Here is an 18,714-nt window from a genome sequence, read left to right on the forward strand (position 1 = left end):
TATCGTAACATGGCATAAGTGTTGCCTTTTCATTCTTCAGTCATCATATCCACCATTACTGATGATTATTATCTAAAACCTCATCGTGGAAAAGATTTAGTGAAAGCATCGATTGTCAACCCTAGCATATCGCTGCAATATCGACATTGAGGTATTTGGTCAAGAATATCGTGATATTCTTGATTTATTCTCTATTGATATCTCTATCGTGATGGCCCTTTGCTGTATGTTCTCCCCCTCTCATTCTATGCATTTCTTCTTTTTCAGTGACTATCATGAAGCCATTTTTTTGATTTGACAAAACAATCTCTCATTTTTTCCAAATGTTTCTTCTTTTCCCAGTGTGGTGTCTCTCTCTGGCTACATATTTGAGGCTGTTTGACTCCCTGGGGTCTGTACACGGAGAGAACCACAGATACAAACCTGCTCTTCCCAGCAGACCAAGTTGAACTGAAAGCGCATGCGCACAGTGGCGCGCGTAGTTACAAAAATTCAGAAGTGCACGACCCGAGCCAAACAGCTTGCGGGGGCCTTCGTGCTGCCAATAGCTATGTTTCCATCCACATGTTTTTATCCAAATGAAGCGATATTGAATGAAAAATGCCTTATGGAACAGTAAAATTGATGGAATTTCATAAATATCGACTCAAAGTAAACACGTTCGGTCTATCGGATTTTATCTTGATCAATATACGACTTATGCGATAAACGCTGATGGAGACACCACAGCTACCATAAACCAAGCTTAACGACTGCCATCACAAACCCAGGAACACTAACGAGTCGAGCTGTGCCTACTGATCATGTTGGAAAAATCTCTGGGTTTCGGAAGTTAGACGTAACGTCTTGAATTTGAGAGCAACACTATAACAATCCTGATTTTCTGTAGAGGTCAGGAAAGACCAAATTAAAAACAAACAATTGAAGGTGTAAAAAACCCAGTGCTGACAGTTAACAGGTGACAGCATCTTTCAGACATTCACCTTGTTCAAAGCGTGCAGCACACTGCTCAGCGAGCTGTGTTCCATTGTCGTGGTGGGGAGGACACCAGAGTTTTGGGGTTGGTACCAAATATGGACAGCACACTGTCAGAAAGTCCTGTACAACAGAAAAAAAACAATAAAAAATGTTATTAGTGTGTCTTCTGGTTGTTCACTTGTAATTCTCTTTAAATGATTATTGCATTTTAATTACGCTTTAAGCCATAGCATATACTAAGACTGGCAGCATACAATACCACACCCCATTGTCTCTTTAAGCATGTGATTTACTCATTGTTGATAATGTGGTGTGTGGTGTTGTGTGTGTGTGTGTGTGTGTGTGTGTGTGGTGGTGTGTGTGTGTGGTGTGTGTGTGTGGTGTGTGTGTGTGTGTGGGGTGTGTGGTGTGTGTACCCGAACAGATCCTTGGGCCATGCGTTCTGGTTGAGCGTGCGTCGTCCTCCCAGCGGTGGATGGAGTCCGAACCTCTCTGCTGAGCTGCCGTGTTGCTGTCCTCTGCTGGTCAAAAGTCTGAGTGCTCCAGAGCCCCGTAGGTGGTGGTCAGATAATAGGAACCTAACACAACACACACACACACACACACACACACACACACACACACAACACACCACACACACACACACACACACACACACACACACACACACAAAAAAGGGCATGGTAAATAATGTGACGATGATATAGATTATTAACGGAGAAAATCTTGAAGTGTTTCAGGGTACCTTCTCCTAGTGCTAATGACGGTCCATCAACTTCCATCATATATTCAACATCCAGCTTCAGGGAGGGGAGATTGCATCTAGCCAGGACATACATCATTACAGGCAGGAAGTCATCAGCGCCATGGGCCCGCCCAAAACACACACACACACACCACACACACACACACACACACACACACACCACACACACACACACACACACACAAACACACACACATATATTGCCAGGGTAAACTCCAGAGATTGAGATGGAGACGTTTATACACACATTCATGTAAGTCTAAAAACAGCCGATTCTTTATGTTTGACAGTTGAGAAATGTTCAGAATGTCTTGCCGCTCTTTGTTGATGTTGTTCTCAGGGTAGTAAAGCCTCGGTCGCTGTTGCCATAGGTGTAAATTACCGGATATGGCACATTGATTTTTTTCCTAATTTTTAAGATTCTCTTGATTCAGTTGAATCTGGATCAACAGAAGACATTCCAGAACCTCCAGCCTGACATCTCTCTTTCTCGCTCTGTGTGTGTTGCTGTTCTCAAACTCTGTTCGCTTGGGTAACTGACTAGAAAAATACTCGCTGAAAATTACAAGTTTTTAAGAAAATTTGGATTGTGCAACAAGGGAGGCCTGCTGTTTTTTTCGGAGACTAAACGTAAAGATCTAAAAAGATGTTTTCTTTTGCAGGTTGTACTTTAGGCATAGTGGCCGTAGTTGAATTGCAGTTTACGTGATGCCCACTTGCCCAAAATACCCTTTCTCATAGAAAATCCTTATGACAGTGGCCGGGTGGATCAGTGGCCAGAACAGGAGCACATATACTTTGAGGTTTATGGCTCAATGCAGAGGTCCAGGATTCAAATCCGACCCGTGACGATTTCCTGCATGTCTTCCCCTCTTTCTCACCCAGCTGTCCTTTCAAAGAAAGGCAGAAACGCAAAAAAATAATTTATAAAAAAGAAAATCCTTATGACGGAAAAACAGCTTTAGAACAATAAATACATTTACTGAATAATTCTACTACTATAACAATTTGAACCATTAGGTCAATAACAATGAAAGAGCTGTTTAATATCCAATCAGCAGAGAAGGACTCCAATGCTCATATCGCCATGAAGCCCAAAACGCAGACACCTGGAACACAAGTAAGGAAGGAAGCAGCAAAACTGTCTCCTGCGAGTTTACTTTAAAGGGGCGCTATGACTTTGGCCATTCTTCGCTGTGAATTCAAACTCTTGCTGGATGTGTTAAGTTTAGCTGAACCCCTCAAATGTAACAAAGATATTGCGGGCGTCATAACACATATGCTTCCCTAAATCATTAACCCAAACACCTCAGCACAGACTGAGTCACAATGTCAGCTAGACCAAACTGCAGTACAGCCTATCCTTAGGTGTGTGTGTGTGTTATGAATGAATGTGAGTATGGTTGTTGGGTTATCTTCCTCCCCTGACCCTGGCGGGAGGGAGCGCTCCAGGCAGCACTGTCTTATCATCAGCTGTTGTCTCCCAATAGTCCGTATTGCCAGACCTATCTCCACAGTGCTGCGGAGATATAGGTCTATCTACACCACAGATAACTTCTAGGATAGGAGAATAGGTGTCATTGCATTTCATTTTTTGATTGTTTTTTTGGGCATTTTAGACCTTTATTTTGACAGGACAGCTGAAGACATGAAAGGGGAGAGAGAGGGGAAATGCAGCAAAGGGCTGGAAGTCGGAGTCGAACCTGGGCTTGCTGCGTAGAGGAACAAACCTCTATATGTGGGCACCTGTTCTACCAACTGAGCTAACCAGGCGCCCAACCTTGCATTTCTTTGAACAAATCACAATTGTCCTTGGCAGCGCTAAAGCTCCGGTCGTAAAGTAGGTGGACCTGCAAAATGATGTCGGGAAGTAACTTGTTTTGGTGGACATTGCCCCCCGCAAAAGAGAACTCGCCATGTGTTCTGTGTCTATAGCAATCCTAACCGTTTGAACCCAAACTGTCCAGTTACAGAGTAAATGCCATAAACATATTCTTTGTAAATCTTTACAATCATTTCTCAAAAGAACCAAGCAGGCCTGCCTTGTTGCACAAACAACAAATCCTTCGATTTCTAGACTACAGTACGTTTCTCGTCCTCTATGGAGACATGGAGCTGAACTACTACTCTGCCTGAGACAGGTTATGACCTACTGCTGTCAACTTACATAGCATGAGTTTGTAAACTCCACCACGGTGATATTAGAATAGCATTATGGATCAGATGTTAGTGGGCCGTTAGTAGCTCTGACCTGGGCTGCTGGCAGACATGGAGTCATAGATCATCTTGCAGGCCTTCAGCATAAGCTCGATCTTTTCTGGGGAGAATACTCTAGATGGAGGCTGTTCAGTTTGATGCTGATCTTCTCCATAGTAGAGGCCTCTGGGATGGCAGTGGTTACTCCTAATGCTGTGGTGGTGCTGCCTAAGACGACAGACTGACACACACAACAAAACACACACTTTCAGCATCATGACATCAACTGCTGCTACTACTTTGAATATAAATGTACTGTACTGTACCTGGTTCTGTGCCAGTTGTTTCAGGCTGCCGTCGTCGGTGTGTAGTTTCTCCAGACTCTGGTAAATAGGCTCCCTCAGTGGCTTCAGTACACTCTTACACAGAGCAGCTTCTACCATGCTCTCTGCATGGACACACACATGTATAATTCATTCAATTAATTGAATTAATTCAACAACAATTGGACCACAACCCCGCTGACTAACGCTACGCCTTTGATAATAAACACTGTTACACTTTTTTTGAAACTATTTCAAAATTTGAAAATACAGCAATAATACCAAAAACCATGATCATTGTGGTCACTATAACCGTGAGGTTATCTTTTCATACTGTTACATCTGTAATATCAACATATCAGAAGCAGAATCAAACCTCCATTTGCCGGTTCTCTGCGTAGGCTTACAACATCATCAGGGCTATTTTCTCAGATGTTACAAAGGCAGAAGACATGACACAACTTAGTAGTACAATTTAAATAAGTAAAATATACAAAGGACATAACAGGTTTAGAGAATTTCCCATATGGCCATAAGCCCCCCCCCCATCCCTAGACACTGCACTTGCACTTCATCCTTCTTACGCAACAGTTACTTTGTATGTACATATTTGTTTTTCTGTATTTATTGTTTATTTCATATTCAGGTTTCTTTGTCTGTTTATGAATGCACCTTTCACCAAGGCAAATTCCACATAAATGTAATTATTGTGGCAATAAAACCTTTTTTGATTCTGCTTCTGATTTTGAAGAATTCAATTGGGAAACCAAACAGACAAACATCTTAAATAAAACATGACACAGTTTTAGAGTTACCCAGTTTGTCTTGTGCATACTGATGCTGCGGCTCCAGCATAGCTTGCAGCTCGGTACTCTGCAGCAGGTAACTCTTCAGCTGAGTCATCATCTGTCTGATCTCCTGCAACAGCTCGGTGGAGGAGTGGGTTCGACATGTCTCCAAGGTGAATGCACGGTGCTCTTTTACCTAAATACAAAATGTGAAAGCTAAACTTAGATGCCAATTGCATTTTGAAACTATTGGTTGATGTTGTCATCCAGAGAAATCCAAATATATCCGCTGGTTGTTGAACTCCAACCAGACGAGGTTCTTTTCCCCTCTGTGTACTCACTCACCAGGTTCCCAAAGTAGCTCAGAGGGTCCCTGGCCAGCTCTACGATGCGCTGTGTGAGGCGGCGGTTGTGGTTGATGAGGCCCGTGATGACGTTGGACAGGCGGTAGCGTGCTCGGTCCAACATGACAGTGGTGGAGGTTCTCTTTACTGGGTTGGGATACTCTGCAGGGCGACTGGAAAGAAATATACAGTAAGTATGTATTTTGATCTCCACCACAGTGTTTGATTCAGTGTCCTTGTGACTCATGTCACACTTTTAGAAACATTCAAATATAGAAACATTCTGTATCACATGACTTGTGACTTTGAATCCTTTGAGCAAATAGTGGTACCAGTTGATTATGAGGGCCAGTCTTCACTCGTCTGAGACCTTCTGTGCATGGAAAAGCGCAGCTTAACACGTTTTGATCCTGTCTGTCTTAATAAATGCATGTGGACCAAGTACGGATTGTGGTCTGGTAGCTCTGACATCTCTCCGTGTAATGCATGTGTATAGGTCCTGTTTGCATGTGTGTGTATTTCAGGCCTGTGTGTGTGTAATGTGAATCATAACCGACAAAAAAAAACAACCTTGTACATTCTGATATTCTGCATGCCTTGACTACAGTGTTACAGTTTTTAAGCATGCAATTTCAAACCCAGCCCAGCCCAGTACTTTAGTGTCATTACACCAGCCAATCCAAACCTACTTGTGGTTTTGCTCCTGCTCCAGGTTCAGCTCTCCTTCTTCCTCTGTGCTGCTGGCAGAGCAGGAGTCGGGATCAGTTAGTAGCACAGCACCACCCTGCGGCGAGTACAGCGACACATCTGGCCGCCGCGCCGGGGAGGGAGGGGGCCCTCTCATCCCAGCAGTCTGATTAGCTGATCCTCCTCCTGCCTGGTTGGGGCACACAGGTGCTTTTGGGGACACGGTTTCCTCCGTGGCGGAGGGACTGGACGGGATGGTTTTTTCACTGATTGAGAACACGGGGAGCTGGATTTCTGTTTGTCCTCCTCTTTATCCATTTTCATGTCTCTTTCCTCTTCTCGTCCTCTTTCTCTCTCTTTTCCCTGTCCTTTTTAACCTCCTCCTCTTGATGCTGGCTACTGTTCTCTTGCTCAACCCCCTCATCCAGCTGACCTGATTTACTTCCCGTTTCTCCTCTCCTCTCTCTCCTCCCCCCTCTCTCTCAGTTTGCTTTGCAGGTCTTTGTCCCTTCTCTCTCTCCGTCCCGTCTCCTACCTCTCGGTCGGCGCTTTTTTTGGACGAGGTGCGACGGAGAGGAGCAGGAGGCAGCGGGGGAGCGGCTCGGCTCTGCAGGGGGACAGGAGGCCTCAATGGAGTAAGTGATGTAGACACTGACTTCCTCTCTTCTCTCTCTCTCCTGCTCCTCCCTTTCCTTCCTCTTTTCTCTCAGCTGCTGGAGTCACAGAAGATGAAGTGTGAAGCGAGGGGGGAGAGGAGAAGAGGAGGCCCATCCCTGACCCTGAGCCCAGGCTGGGGGGTCGGGGTGGTGGGCGCTTGTACTTAATCTCGTGTTTGGGCGTTGTCTGACCTTTGACTTTGGTTGTGCTGATCTTCTGTGTGGCTTCTCCATTCTGCAGGGAGGGGGTGATGTTTTGATTGGTGGTGATATCAAGTTTGGAGATAGAGGAGTCCTTCAGGTCTTTGTTGGCGCTCTCCCCTACAGTGACTGGGTTGACAAACACGTACACTTTGCTGTGGTTGTGATCCAAACCAAGTCCTGGTTCTGTGCCTGCTGGTTCAGATCAGACGTCCAGAAATCTGCAACACATGCAGTCAGTGTTTAGAAAAGAAAAGTTGCTGAGCACTCATTTATGTTTTTTGTCTTTTTTTAAATTTCTCTGTAATTGCCTGTCTCATATTGTTGGATTTTACAGACACGCTGTTTTATTGTAGACTTTGGAAAACCCCTTTCTACAAGGTCCACCTAGTGGAGATTTCAGTATCTTTATTCCTATTAAATTTGCTCACTGAGCTCATACACAGAAAAGACACACAGGCTTCCTTACTTCTGCGTATTGGGCCCATTGACCACTACATTGGAGTAGTGACTACAAGCCTCCTCCAGCTGAGCCGTTGAGCAAATGTTCCGCTGGCCGAGCTGGCTAACTTCCTGTTGGCTCCCTACACACATGGACGGGATAAAATAAGTGAATCCCACAGCTCTTCTATACTTTCCATACTTTCTATACTTACTGGACTGAATGGATTACATTCCACAAATATAATCACAACTGTTTTACAGGTGCTGCTTTCTACTGAGTGTGTATGGGAAGAATGCTTTTTGGGTCAGTGAGCTTAACTTGATGAAAGCTAAGGTTGCAGTACTCTGTGTGTCCACTACGACTAAATTACTTCCCAGCTCAGCCCTGTTCCTGAGGGCATTGGATTGCTGCATTGACTTTGAGTCTTGTTGTCATTGTGAGGTTGCCAGGCTACCACTGGAGACTCTAGGAAGTCACTGCACCCAGCCAAGAAGGAGTCCTACACGTAAATAATTACACCTCGGTCTTTGAACCGATTAAAGAAATTAAGCTGCAAGCACAATGAGCTATAGGGAGCCTATCCCCCGGAGTCTTTTTGTCTTTTTTTTCCGATGGTCCTGCTCCACGTCCTGCTATGCCCTGTTACACCCTGCTACGCTCTGCTGTGCCCTGCTACGCTCTGCTGTGCCCTGAACTACAACAATTACCATTTCTAGTCATTGTTCCATTATCTTTTATTGTGACTATTATTGCCACTGTATTCACCCCCAACCGGCCCCGTCAGACACCGCCTACCAAGAGCCTGGGTCTGTCCGAGGTTTCTTCCCAAAAGGGAGTTTTTCCTCGCCACTGTTGCACTAAATGCTTGCTCTTGAGGGATTTACTGGAATTGTTGGGGCTTTGTAAATTATAGTGTGGTCTAGACCTTCTCTATCTGTAAAGTGTCTCAAGATAACTCTTGTTATGATTGAATTGAATTGAATGGGGCCCTCATACTTTCTCGTACGTCGGGGGTACTGGCAGGATGCCATTTAATGGGGCTGTGGATTTTTTTGGGCCCCTTGGACACTGCGCACAAGACTTGGATGTTATTTCCTTAGTTTGTTGTACTGGAGATGATGTATTGCAAATTTTGTACCACCTTTTCCACTATATGGGGCTACAGAACAAATGCATTATTTTGCTGTATGTCAAGTGTGGGGACACAACATAAAATTCATGTAAACTGAATGATGTTTTTCACACAAGGCCTACTTTCTGTTGCGATTGGGTAGCGCAATTACTTTGACTCAATATTGGCATGTAGACGTCCTCAGGCCTGGACTCTTATCCAGCATTTTAAATTCTGTCTGTTGAATAGTCTAAATGTTCCATTGCTGTAAAGGGGCTAAAACAATATATTTTACATTGCTTCTATTAATGCCTGATACTTTTCATATTCACTTTTCAGTTTTTCAAAGTGTATGTCGTCTTTCACTGCTGTGTCCTGCTTGTTGCTCCAGCAATGACCCAACGTCAATGCCCTAATAATGTAGATTTATCTACCTGCACCCATTGCAGAGATGACCTCCAGCTCCTCTCTCTTCGTTGCTGTGGTAATGGCCCAGGGTAATCTCAGTGGAATGGCCAGAATGTCCCTATTTGGTGGATTTGATAATAAAAGGCAGCATTAAGTGTAAGCAGGGAGTTTTAATATGACATGACACATCTTGCCGTGTGTTTGTGTCTGTGTGTGTCTCATGTTTATGTGTCTCAGATTTTTTATGGTTTGTATGGTAAATGTGTGTGGATATTGCATGTTAGAACCTGAGAACAGAACTGCCTTGCGCTGCATAAGCAATAAACCTGGTAGGAATGCGAGAGGTCTGTGTATCGTTGCGCCCCGAACAACTCCAAAAAAGTACCTATTAAGTAGGTGACCACCCGTCCCGCGTAGCGCGTGCGCGCACAGCGTTTGAAGCCCAATTCACGCGTCCAGCAAATTGAGACCGTGTCACGCATATCATGCTTCTCCAAAAAAATGTTGGTCGCTCTATATCTTGGAGCCCGGGCAGCCCACGAGCCGTGGGGGTGGGGGGGGGGGGAGGGGGGGGGACACTAAAAGCTGCGGTAAAGTCAGGCAGTTTCGAGCCGATTTCAGAACAGGAAGTGACCTTTAACACTGTGGTGCGATTCCGATTTAATAAAATATAATCAGACCCACACATCAGCTGGAACAGTCTCTTTTATTGTAGCTCTCAAATGTTCTACATGAGATCTGATGCTGATTTTAATTAACAACACACTGGAGATTATCTGTGATCTGAACGGATTTAGTCTCTCTGACTTCTAAAAGTCTCTATCTGCCATAATGTCCACAATATGACTTTAAATCAGACAAATAGTTCAAACCCTCCTATTCGTTGTCATGACAGCGCAGGCACGTGCATAGCCTACCAGACACTGGGAAGGACTTTTAGGAACGCCTTTCCAATTCGAAAAATGGAGAAAGACCCCGAGTCTGAGGCCCCCAGGCCCCCCCACCATAAGTTAGAAAGAGAAGGTGGGGTACAAGGAAGACTGGGAGGACTCTTTTGTTTAAACTGTTTCCTGTGGTGGTTGCGCAATTACACTTCCTGTTAGTCCTATAATTTTATATTATAATGTATTTAAAGTGAATAAATTGTAATGAAAAATAAAATTAGTGGTACATCTGTCAATTATTATAATTGTATGAGATTTCAAAATATCAATCTTTATTTAGAAAAAAAATACACATTGGTTTATGGGGCGCCGTTTGTAAGCGGCTCGTGCTGAAAAAACAGCAACATTTTGTCACATTTAGCTTTAAATAATGTTTAAATAACTGGTATGAAATTTTGAGGGTCACTTTCTTGCACATTTACAACAATATTTGTCAACTTGGAAATATTTTAAATAGTTAAATCCAAATAAATGTTACACCTAAATGTTAAATGTTAAATCTATATGCTAAATCTAAATCTAAATGTTAAATCTAAATCTAAATGTTAAATCTAAATCGAAATCTAAATGTTAAATCTAAATATTAACTAAATCTAAATGTTAAATCTAAATCTAAATCTAAATGTTAAATCTAAATATAAATCTAAATCTAAATGTTAAATCTAAATCTAAATCTAAATGTTTAATCTAAATTTAAATCTAAATCTAAATGTTAAATCTAAATCTAAATGTTAAATCTAAATCTAAATCTAAATTTAAATCTAAATATTAAATCTAAATCTAAAGTTAAATCTAAATCTAAATTAAATCTAAATCTAAATCTAAATGTTAAATCTAAATGTTTCGGGTGAAAACTAAATATTTAGCTATATGCAAATTAATGTCGGTAACCGGAAGTACCAAAATAAAAGCTCGAGGAGGTCAGTGTATGTTTATAGTGTCAAATACGAATATAAATCCTCTCATCGGGAGATATGGACTCTTGAACTTGGATAACCGTGAAAATAACTACCTAAAATAATAACCAAGTTGGGAAAACTGTATTTGAAGAGTACTTTGAGTTTTTAGTGTCACTTTTATGAATGGTGTGGGATTATAGCCACTATAGCCAGCCACGGGGGGGGGTGCTCACTTTGACTGGTCTGTCACGTTTCGCTTGCATTAACGTCAGCAAGAGCCTATCCCCGCCCGCCCCCGACAAGGCAACGGTACTGTTGGCCATGGTCACTCTGCGTAATGTCTAACGAATCAGCGTTAGCCGAGAACATCGGCAGAGCCGTCCTGGTGGCGTGAACAAAACTTATTCAACAGCGACTGCAACAGCCTGAGGCCACCGCAGGCCACCTCGGTAAGCATGTTTCCAAATCACGGAGCTAGCAACCCTGTTGTCAAGGCTACTTAACTAAACTAGCTAACGGTAGCTAGCCAGTAGAGATTTGCTACTACCTTGACAACAGACAATGCTAGCTCCGTGATTTGGAAAACATGCTTACCGAGGTGGCCTGCGGTGGCCCTGAGGCTGTTGCTGTCGCTGTTGAATAAGTTTGTTGAGCCACCGGGACGGCTCTGCCGATGTTCTCGGCTAACGCTGATTCGTTGGACATTTCGCAGTGTCTTGTCAGTGCCTTGTCGGGGCGGGCGGGGATAGGCTCTTGCTGACGTTAATGCAAGCGAACGTGACAGACCAGTCAAAGTGAGCCCCCCGTGGCTGGCTATAGTGGCTATAATTCCCACACCATTCATAAAAGTGACACTAAAAACTCAAAGTACTCTTCAAATACAGTTTCCCCAACTGTGTTTATTATTTAGGTAGTTATTTTCACGGTTATCCAAGTTCAAGAGTCCATATCTCCCGATGAGTGGATTTTTATTCGTTATTTGACACATAACATACACTGACCTCCTCGAGCTTTTATTTTGGTACTTCCGTTACCGACATTATTTGCATATTAGCTAAATATTTTAGTTTCACCGAAACATTAGATTTAACATCGATTTGATTTTAGATTTAACATTTAGATTTAGATTTAACTTTTAGATTTAGATTTAATATTTAGATTTAACATTTAGATTTAGATTTAGATTTAACATTAGATTTAGATTTAACATTTATGATTTAGATAATATTTAGATTTAACATTTATTTAGATTTAGATTTAACATTTAGATTTATTTTAATATTTAGATTTAACATTTAGATTTAGATTTAGATTTAACATTTAGATTTAGATTTAATATTTAGATTAACATTTAGATTTAGATTTAGATTTAACATTTAGATTTAGATTTAACATTTAGATTTAGATTTAGCATATAGATTTACATTAACATTTAGGTGTAACATTTAATATTTGGATTTAACTATTTAAAATATTTCCAAGTTGACAAATATTGTTGTAAATGTGCAAGAAAGTGACCCTCAAAATGTCATATCAGTTATTTAAACATTATTTAAAGCTAAATGTGACAAAATGTTGCTGTTATTTTCAGCACGAGCCGCTTTACAAACGGCGCCCCATAATTGGTTGGCCTATCAGCAGTTACACATGTCCAGGGGCATAGGGCATTATTAATATACCATGTAAGGTGGTATGTGCTAGAAATGGGTAAACCAGTATTAGTGAGTCTGCCCGTGGGGGGCACCGCTTCGCCAGGCAGTGTCCCACATTGTCCCTCAGAAACATACCACTTGTCCCCCCTTGGGCTTATTAGCAGGTGGTCACCCTACTATTAAGCATTACAGTGAAAGACTCCATTGTGCTGTACAATAGCCCTCCACTTTTTCACGTTTTCTCAAAACCAAAAAGTTGCATCTTAATGGCGTAAGCGTGCTCTGGTCCGCAATGTAATGACGTAAGCATCCTCTGTGTGGTGGGATTTCCAGAAACACCGTCTTGTGGTATGATGAGACAAAGGTGGAAAGCTTAGGCAACATCAGGTCATTCATAGGCCACAGATCAGGGAACGAGAATATTCAGGCAGACCTCTTCATGTCTGATTATGATTGTCTCTCTACGAATTCAAGGTACTGTAGTGTAGACAGCTGCATGATAAGGGAATGTTTTGTTTCAGGACTGTCTCATTTTTGAGGTTGGTGGGTCTGCCACACTTTTGCCTACTTCCCAGAGAGTGAGAGAGAGAGATCGCAATTGTTTTAGGCACCTGCAATATCTTTGTTAACCTTAAAGGTTTAGCAAAATGTAGTCTATATCAACAACGTTCCACTTCTGGAAATTCCACTGAATGTGACTCTTTATAGCCAGTTTCCTTCTGCTTTTTTTGTGTTGAAATTTTAAACTCCAATGGATTTATGAGGACTGTGGTTACCTGGTCCTCAGATCTCTGCAGGGTAAATCCAGACAGCTAGCTAGACTATCTGTCCAATTAGAGTTTTCTGTTGCACGACTAAAGCAACTTTTGAACGTACACATGTTCCACCAAAACAAGTTCCTTCCAGATTTTACAGTTGCACCATGGCTCGGTCGGGCGCTTAGCGACACCCAAGATGTGATTGGTTTGAAGAACTACCAATAAACCAGAGCACGTTTTTCTCCCATCCCAGAATGCTGTGCGGACTAGCCAGACCCTCCTCCGCAGCTCTGTGGAGGAAGGTCTGGCAATGCGAGACTAGACTTAACGTAATGGCTCTAGCATGAGTTTAAATACGCCCTCAGAAGGACAGGAACTTCAGAGAGTTGGGCCGACACTGCACAATAACACATCGTGGTTAAACTGTACTTCCTGCTTAAAGGTGCTCTAAGCCATGTCACGCGTGTTGTCACATACATACGCCTGTCTCCAGAACAAACTGTAAAAAACTCAGTCTCTGTAGACAGCCCAGGGTCTACAAACAGCAACAAAAACTAACCGTGCCCACCTTCAACACGAAGCATACACACACAGTGTTCCAGCGTTCCAGCCAATAACCAACAAGAAGGATTTGGGGGTGGCGGTGGGAAGCACAGAAGGGAGGGGGAGGGGATGGGACGGGATGAGGAGGAGGGAGGGGCAAGGTAGTCTCATTTGGTTTGAAAATACTTCGAACGTCAACAAGGAGTAACGTCACCCAAAATCATTCAGAGCACCTTTAATTTTCTCCTCAATTGTGTGTAAGTAATTAAGTAATTTGATTAAGTAATCAAAGTCTCTCGTACCTTCTTCACGTGTGAAAATGCTGCTCCTGAGTTTTTCCTTAACAATCTAGCCCTGAATGTTTTCAAACCGTCTCAGATGTATTATTGCAGTGTGAGTGCAGGCCAGCGGGGTTAGCGGGGAGGAGGGACAATTGTGATTGTGCACGGTTCACGCTACTGGGCCAAGTGTGAGTACGCCCTTAATGTACACTTGTCTGCACATGTGCATACATGCACACAAATCGTGTTTTTTGTAGTGTACATGTGATGTTTTTTGTGCATGTGTACAGTATGTTCATGAGCCCATATGTGTGTGCACCGTATATGTTTTACCTGCTGGCACAGTAGAAGGAGATCAATTTGAAGATGTCATCAAAAACCAGAGAGGAACCATCTAAGTGGAGAACTGTGACAGAAAACGATGTAAGAATGAATCACTAACTACTCTGCTATTTGTGGACTGTCATGCAAATCCACTCTCTGGAGCTTTTACAGTAGCTCTCTGAGGTATGAAGCTGGGTCAGTGTGTGGCACGTACATGTCTTGTGTTGTTTGACCGTCAGGTTGTGTACGAGCGGCGCCCCCTGTTCATCAGGCAGCCGCACCGACAGTGTCATGGCCTTGTCCTCTGTGCTGTTTAACAGGAATGCCTGCAAGGGTCAACATGTGGTTACAACTCTCAGAATAGAGTACATGTACAGTAAAATGCTGAGTCAAGACTTACACAAACACATACAGTATGCAAACATAAATACAAAAACCACAAACATACAGTAAATCCATTATTTCAGACATTTTCAGAAAAACTGTATCACAGCTTTATATACCACGGGTTGAGCAACAGCAAAACAACACACAAACTACTACAGCCTGTATTAGTCTGTATATGGATTGACAATATAGGTTTTAAAAGCTGATTTATTCTTTTTACAGATCCCATAGTTTCCTATAATTTCCTAGAAAGAATTTATATGTACTGTGAATTCATAGAAAGAGTCCTGGAAAAGATGATGTCATTGTGGAAAATTGAGACACTCTTCAGATGAGAAACCTCAAATGAATTGTTACGCAATCAAGTCTTTTACTGCACAGAAGGTCATCCAAGTTTTCCATATTAAATGGCTCAAATGAATAGTTTGAGGTATTATAAAATGCTTATTTGCTTTCTTTTACCAAGAGTGAGATAAAAAGATTGATATAAATCTAAAATGTGCATTGAGTATGGAGCCACAATGCAGCCGTGAGGAGACCATAGACAGTTAAAGAAATGGACCAACAGATCCCATCCCAAAGTTGTAAGTCTTCTGGTAGCTGTGCAAGAGAAATCTCAATCATTCCCAATCAGCAGAGACGAAGAGCGTAGGTATATGTTAGGAGATGACATAGGCACAGGCTAATTATTGCTAACTAAAATGCTAGTTGAGATTAATAATTAAACAAAACAACTTATGTATGTTGAAACTGTCTGCGAGCTTCTCCCAACAATACAGAGATTTTTTTGACCATGCGATAGCAAGTCACTTGGTTATGACACAATCGTTAGCCTATTTTCACAAAAACGTCTGCTACGGAGCCATAACGTGAGGTACAAGTTAATGGAGCCTTTTATACATTGTCGTGGTTCTTTAGAAATAAACAACGGACAAATAGAGTCTTTAAACGCATCGGATGTAAAGTTATTCGCTGTCAAAGTGGCGCCAAAATGAATGGCAGACAATGGAATGCTAACGGCGGGTGACTGCTTTGTAACACTAAAATGACGCCATAGGTGCTACGCTTTGTGGACGCCCACTTACCCCATTAAAGGCGACAAGCTTAGCTTAGCATAAAGACCAGAAACAAGGGCAACAGCTCGCCTGGCTCTGTCCCAAATTAAAAAAGTACGACCACTATCGACCAATATCCAACATCTGTGAAGCCCACTGTTGTTGTTACACGTTGTATCTTGTTGGTTTAATCTGTACACAAACGTGCAATTTGTGGCTTAAGAAGAAGTTAAAGGGGCGCTATGCAGTTTTGGCCATTTGTTTGCTTTTTGCTGGCAGGTTTCTCTATAGAGCCCCCCCCCCCCCCCCACAGATTCAGAATTTGGCAGCTTTACTTGTGTCTGACTCCTGCTCAGTCTGCCGTGTCTTCTTTCTCTGTTCCTCCGACAATGCTTTCCTAACTTTCTGTTTCTTTTTTTGCCAATTCAGCCATGACCGTAAGTGTGAAAAACTCGTAAAAACTCCATCGCTATCTTGTTAGCCGGTTCCTGAATGGGCGTATGTGTGCAGTGCCGTGAAGCAATTTGCTAAATCGTGAGACCTGATATCGCCAGCCCAAAGTTGCAAAGATGTTTTTTCCGCTCCCAAGCGCTAGGGGGGAGCAAGACGACCACCATTCAACTCCAAAGAAAAGTCATATTGTATAACCATTCCAATGACTCCAAAGCTGTTCAGTTAGGGTGAATTAAGCTAAAGAAACTGCATTGTTCCCCTTTAAAGGACATGTTGGAACTATTTCTAGACAAACAACTAATCTGCCCAGCACTAAAACTAAAACCACAAATTGTTGTTTTTACTGTTACTGTTTGTGTGGTTAAACAAAGTCAGAGACAGAAAGGCTGTTTCCAGTCTTCATGCTAAACTGAGCTAAATCTTTCCTTGATCACTTACACAGGAGGCGTGTTCAGCCATGTTTTTCAGTCATCTGGTCTTTGTGCTTCCTGATATACAGCAACCTGAAGCATATTTCAACACTTAAAGTCTATTTAATTCCATAGTGTTGCTGTATTGGGCTCTGAGCGTTCTGTTATTAGGATAATTACGTCTTAAACTCTCAAATAGTTTGTTTCAAAACTTCCCCTGCATTTTCCCTGTAATTAGTAGCAAACGTTATTTTACTCATAAAAACATCCACAGACATTATTGGGAAATTGTTGAATGACAAAATAAAGAGTTTTTCTGTGTCCTTTCTAAAAGAATCGTCTGAGAAAGCTTTTAGAGCATTAAGTGATAAACGCCAGTTGATTGCCCTACACCATCCAAAACTCAATATGTCTTTTTTTCAGAGAGGTTTATTTTTAATTTAGTCTCACTTTGCCAGACCTTCCTCCACATGCTGTGGTTTATTGGCATTTCTTTAAACCATCACATCGTGATTGGTTTGAGAACCTATGAAAAGCCACGGTGCCCCTGCAAAATAGCCTCAGGAAGGAACTTGTTTTGGTGAAACGTGTGTAAATTCAAAGGTTGTTTTAGTCAGATTGGACGAATAGTCTAGCTAGCTGTCTGGATTGACCTGCAGAGATCTGAGGAGCCGGTAACCATAGAGTTTAAAATTCCAACACCAAGAAAGCGGAAAGAAACGGACAGCCGGCCGTAGAGAGTGACATCTGGCGGAATTTCTGGCGGCAACGGAGCAATCATGGAAGTGGAACGTCGTGGATATAGACTATTATTTAGATTATTAGATATACTGTAGATTATTATTTTAACTCTATTTGAAAGATTTGAGGCAAAAACAATGTGTAGCTGTGTGTGTGTCTCACCCCGGCCTTCTCTTTCTCCATGACACTAGTGCTTTGGTCTTGGCTGAGTCCTTTGGGCTGCCATACCGAGACGCTCCAAACCAGCCGATCTATGAGACTCAGGAACGCAGGAGTGGAGAAGATGGCGGGATAACAGGTGGAGGAGGAGGAGATGAGGAGGAGGATGAGGGTAACGGAGGAGTAAGAAGAGGAGGAGGAGGAGGAGGAGGAGGAGTGAAAGAGGGAGAGGGATCAGAGGAGACAGTTGGTTGGAGAGAAAGCAGGGGAGAAGGAGAGACCGGAGTAGGGGAGAGTGGAGGGGGAAGAGATGGGGGAGGAGGGTTGAAGGAGAGAGGCGGAGGAACGGAGGGAGGAGAATTGGAGGAGAGGGGGGGAGGAGGTTTGGAGATAGGAGGAAGAGGATGAGGAGGTTGGAGACAGGAGAAAGAGGGACAGGAAGGGATGAAGGAGTGGACTCAGGTAGAGGAGGACAAGAGGGGAGCGAGGGGGACTTCACAGCAGGAGGGGGCGGTTTGGGTCGACATGGCCGGACCGGAGGGTTGCAGGAGGGCAGGGAGGGTGGAGAAAGCGGAAGCGATGGAGGATGGAGGCAGGAGAAGGGGCGGATGGAGTGTCAAGTGATCCTGTCAGAGGGCTGGTGTGGCTGTGAAGGGAAAAAAAGGGAAAGGTCAGGAATGGCAACAACATTCGGAGGATCTGTTTATGTCTTGTCTCTGCTTCAGTTTGCCTCCAGATGCATCTGGTGATCCAGACTTGACTCATTCAAAGTGACTGCAGAAAAAAAGATGGAAGTTACATTTCAACTTGTGTACTGCATGTAGTGTTACACATGATTTGTTTCATTACTGTGGCAGAAACTGTTGTGAAGAAGACCTGGAGCCATCCATTTGCTTTATAGACTGGCTGCATTAATTGCTTTAATCAGAATAGGTTCTGTTGCCACAATAAGTACACACATGTGGAATATTAAAAATGAATATGAAATAAATAAATAACAAATTCAGAAAAAACAAATGCATGCATAACTGTACTTTGAAAAAAAAGGCTGAATGGGTTGTCTGAATTTGCAAAAGAATATGTAGCATATGGGCAGATGTACAGTCCAGAATGAAGGTTAGTGCAATTGTTGGGATAAAAGGGGGGGGGGGGAAAGCATCAATAGTGCAGTGCAATCTCAATTTTCAGCTTCTATTAAAATCTGT

The 18,714-nt window shown here is 42.7% G+C and overlaps 1 pseudogene; it reads right to left on the bottom strand.

Moving 5' to 3' along the window:
* Nucleotides 1-983: 983 nt before the first annotated feature.
* Nucleotides 984-18,320, bottom strand: LOC116683512 (ras and Rab interactor 3-like; annotated as a pseudogene).
* Nucleotides 18,321-18,714: the final 394 nt, after the last annotated feature.

The sequence above is a fragment of the Etheostoma spectabile genome, unplaced genomic scaffold (assembly GCF_008692095.1).
Source record: "Etheostoma spectabile isolate EspeVRDwgs_2016 unplaced genomic scaffold, UIUC_Espe_1.0 scaffold00019023, whole genome shotgun sequence".
NCBI lineage: Eukaryota > Metazoa > Chordata > Actinopteri > Perciformes > Percidae > Etheostoma > Etheostoma spectabile.